Source organism: Podarcis cretensis (genome assembly GCF_951804945.1).
Source record: "Podarcis cretensis genome assembly, chromosome: 4".
NCBI classification, from domain to species: Eukaryota; Metazoa; Chordata; class Lepidosauria; order Squamata; family Lacertidae; genus Podarcis; species Podarcis cretensis.
This window is the reverse complement of record NC_137173.1, coordinates 103,937,125-103,941,972: the sequence shown is the minus strand read 5'-3', so window position 1 is coordinate 103,941,972 and position 4,848 is coordinate 103,937,125.

Genomic DNA, 4,848 nt, shown 5'->3' with positions numbered 1-4,848 from the left:
TTGCCTAGCAAGGGAGCTTGTGCCTTTAAAAACTATAAGCTCTACTTTTCTAAGTTATTAAACTCCTTCATGGTGCAATGAAAAAATCATTAATGACACCTGCAAAATGCCTAGCATCCTCCTCATCAAACAAAGAGAAATATAGCACAGTTCTGTTAAAAAAAGAAGTATCAATCCCTTAAAACAGTCCCATGCACAGGATTTGGGGCAATGCTCCCTGGGTGCTTCCCTTTTCCCAATTGGAAAGGGTTTCAGCAGTGAAAAGCTCTTTTTCAGCAGAATGTCCCCAGACTGGGCTCTTCCTCTTTTCAGACTGCACATCTTGATTGGTTCTTAGCAGTAGAAAGGAAGTACGTATTAATTATAAGTTCCCCCTGTGGTTGTTTTTCAAACAGTTGCTGCAACATGCAAGCACAGAGGAGGACTACAAAGGTAGTCCAGATGGCCCTGTAAAATCAAGTGTACAGAACTACCCTGACATATCAGACATGACAGAACAGGAAGCCCAATCACATCTTCACCATACATTTAACGCACATCAACTCCCTCAAAAAATATTGTACAGTGGTACCTCAGGTTACATTCGCTTCAGGTTACAGACACTTCAGGTTACATTCACTTCAGGTTATAGACTCCGCTAACCCAGAAATAGTGCTTCAGGTTAAGAACTTTGATTCAGGATGAGAACAGAAATCGTGCTCTGGCGGCGCAGCAGCAGCAGCAGCAGCAGCGGGAGGCCCCATTAGCTAAAGTGGTGCTTCAGGTTAAGAACAGTTTCAGGTTAAGAACGGACCTCTGGAACGAATTAAGTACTTAACCCGAGGTACCACTGTAGTTTGTAAAAGGTTCTGGGAACTGCACTCTATGAGGATAAACTACGGTTCTCAAGATTCTTTGGGGAAAGCCATGTGCTTTAAATATATGGTCATATTGTGAATGTTCAGATAGTGAAAATGTTATCTCTTTATCTTATAAATAATAAACTTTAAGTCACTGAATGAAAGTTATTTACAGCAGGTACTTAGAACAGCAGAATTTGCTCTAACAGCAATCAAAATTTAACGGATCTAGGTAAGGATGTACTTCTTAAATTTTTACTGATACATTTTGCTCATTTTCTTTTCTTTCTCTCTGTAACTATGAACTATGTAGACAACTTTGATCACTAAAACTGTCTGATGCCTGGTAGGTAAAATACAATTAAACATGCTTTGTGTTTTTTTGTCTGGGGTGTGGAGAGTGTAAATGTACACCATACACAATAGATGAGATCCATCCTCACAACCCCAAGCAGGTACTACAGGTTGTCCTCAGAGGTGCTCCTTTCCCTTCCACCAAGCCCCACAGCCCTGCAGAAAAGTCTCAGGGTTGCTATATTTCAAGAAGGAAAGTCTCAGGATGACACCTCTCACCTTAAAGGTGCCTGAGGGTACTCACAAAATCTTAATAGCCTTCCATGCCTACCTGCCAAATGTGACCAAATGAACCTATCAAACAGCTGCCCCCCACCATGCGAGCCGCACCCACATTTCAGCCTGGGGCTGGGAGAAGGCAAAGTCAGGTTGGCCAATATGCTGCTAGACCTAAAAATCCTACTTGGCCCCAGAAGACAACCAGAAACACACACTGCATTTAGGGCAGGAGGATGGGCACTGGAAAGGGAAGAAGAGCTGAGAGAATTTTAGCAAAGTTGGCGCCTGCACACTTTGCTCCACCAGCCATGGCTCCCTTTCGCTTTTTAATGTCCAATTTTAATACTGCATTTGAATGAAACAACAACAACAACTGCACATCACTCAGGGAGCTTCTTTGCAATAGAGCAGCTAAAAATAAATAATATTACTATGCCTTTGAAGTTTGAATGTACTCTAGAAAATGCTTGTTATATATGCTTTAAGAAATACAGCACATAAGATTCCAAAAATGGGAGCATAAAGTTGAAGCAGCAACCTAGCACTGGAAGGGTAAGTTTCACTCTTCAAGCCAGGGAATGGAAAGCAAGCATGCACAGACCTAGATATTTCAGTTTAAATTACAACACTAAATTGGAAATGCTAGATCCCTTCCAAAGGCAGCCAAACTCCCCAAAGCATCTGGCTGTTGTGAATAATGCATAAAGAAAAAGAGTATTTAAACTTTCAAACAACACTGGGAAATATCCTAAAGTGTTTTTCGATTTAATAGGAATAAAAAAAGTTTGATGATATGGAGCCAGTTGGTAATTAAGGACCACATACCATGAAAAGATCTGCCTTTAGTAAGAGTTCCATGATTTCCAGTACTCTGTCAAAAAATGAAGGTTTGCCCCAAGAAGGAAGGGTGGAATTGTTGGTGAAGGATTTAAAGACATAGTGCTCTTTAAAGACAGAAGTCAGACACTGGCAACCTTTTTGGCCCAAAGGCCTTGTTCATCCTTGGCCAAACCGCCAGGGGCCCAGATGCCAGTGGTGTTGCATCTCTTTCAGGGCACGGCACTCCACCCGGCCCAGTGCTAGGCCTACTGTAGCACCCTGCTTGTGGTTAACGCTTAGCTGGAATGAAATATTCAACGCAGCAATAGAGAATTTAAAATAGTAATTTATTTGTCAGACAAATAAATATGAGGCACAGTGGTATATGGTTACCAAGCTCTGGCCTGGCCTCTTGCCATTCTGGCCAGCACTTATATTTCCTTAATCCAGCCCCCTTGCTCCTCCTGTGGCTGCCTCTGTCCAATCAGCCTGGTTGAAATTCCTATTGGCTGTTTGCTAGAGCCAATCACAAAAGATACACCCATTTCCTTCTTGCCCTTTTATGGAAATCAAAAAGCTATATATTCTTCTATCTATAAATGACAAATAAGTAGTAATATATCTTACATGTGTCTCAACAAGGAATCTTAATTACCAGCTCACCTCTTGCCCTCCTTGCCCTATTGCCTTCCAAAACAGATAATTAATCTTGAATTTTTATCTTATGCATGTCAAGGATTGAGTTCACATCAACATTGAGAGATCTCCTTCATTTGAAGGTTTCTAAACAAAAGGCCTGACAACCATATATCAGGAGTGCTCGATGGCGTCTCCTGTCTGGCAAGGGGGGGGGGGCTGATGGCTGATGGCCCCTGTGATCTCTTCCAACTATATGAAATAAGAATCTAGCATTTCTTAAATCCTTTGCATAATTATATTTAAACTAATATATTTAATACATAAATAACCTTTTAAAAGGAAAAGAAATCTTAAAAGGATCTTAGTTTAAGAAACAAACAGCTTTAGAAAAGATTTCCCAGAAAATGTTCTGTTTCTGCCAGCTAGATGCTTTTTCACTGCTCTTGACCTTCTTAACCTTAGGAAGAAGATATGGCTCATTTTACTATTTATCCACCCTTAATTTGTAGGGTCAGTGTAACCTTGGCTGTCAGCCTGTAATTCCCTTTTTACGACTTTGAGAATTGTTTTCTGCTATAAATCAGGGGGGCCCCTTGTCTAGGAGTAAAAATATCTTGCCAAGGTTTTTAGGCATGGTCTTCTGCCTGGCATGAAACAGAACATTTTTAAACTCATTCTTAAAATACAAGCCCTGATTAAACATATAAGCTTTAATAAAAATGCAAGCTTATGATTAGATGCCTCACTACCACCCTTTCGCTGCCAAAATTGGTGGAGACCAGAAAAAAATGTGTGGGTGGAGCTGGTGGAGGGGAGGCTGGATCAAGCTCCCCAAACAGGGGTCGCCCACTTCTGTTGTAAGCACTGTCTTGTCCTCATGCTCAGTACTCAGTTGCTGCTTGGTAATTTTAATTAGGCCAGCCGTTTAAAGTGAAAATGCCACATTTCCTTGTAAGCAAAGCTCTGTTGCTGCATGCCAGTGGGGTCTGTGAACAATGCCAAAAGTCAGTGGGGCCACCAGCCTCTCTCATGCAGACAGACACACATGCACATGCACACTCGTGCACATCCACACAACTGCACAACACACACACTCATCCACTTACACACCCATCCAGGCAGTTTTCTGAACAGATCAAAAGCCAAGATGCTAAGACGACTGTGACTGGGCACCTGCGTGTCTATACCAACCAAGCAAAAGGCGTGGGCAGCAGAGAAAGGAGGTAATCTTCTTCCTAAATTCGTTTTTAGGCTATATGGAAATATTATTGCATTTCTTTGTATTTTTTTGTAATGCTACTTTTGCACTTTAAAAAATAAAATAAACATTCTCTTTAGAAAAGCAGGATGAAATTGAGCAGTTTCTATTTGAGGTATCAAGGTCATAGGATGTTTACAAAGATATTGTTTCTAAGGTTGCAGCTACCCCCAATCTCTGCCAAGCTGTAGCAAGATTCCAGGGCTTTGCAGGCACTCAAGCAGGGTAACCTTCCCCTCCCTGGCAGAGAATCTCTTGCCCTCACGACAGTTCCCATGACTTGTTAATGACTTGTTTCCAGCACCTTTTGTCATTCTTAGAAACTTCTCTCCCTGGTGAGACCTTGGCCTGGCATCTTCCCTTCAATACTCCAAATATCACCTAAATCCCACCCCTTTATTGATTTCACCACCCACTACCTCTAGCAGCTATGGGTACCCTGGCACTCCCAAACTCTGTAACCCCAGATCTGTAACAATACCTCACCTCTGAGAGCCATTGCACAGCTTCAATTATATCAATTATATCAGCAATTAATAAAACAATTAATGATGCCTCTATCCACATGGATCTTGTAAGCCTTCTGAAGGCTTCTCCATCAAGGTTTTAACTCAATTAGGGTTGCCATATTTCAATTAGGGTTGACTGACACCTGTAAAGTTGTTGAACTTTTTTGGGGGAAACCACCTCCACAAACCACCTCAAAGCATTTTGAGCTGG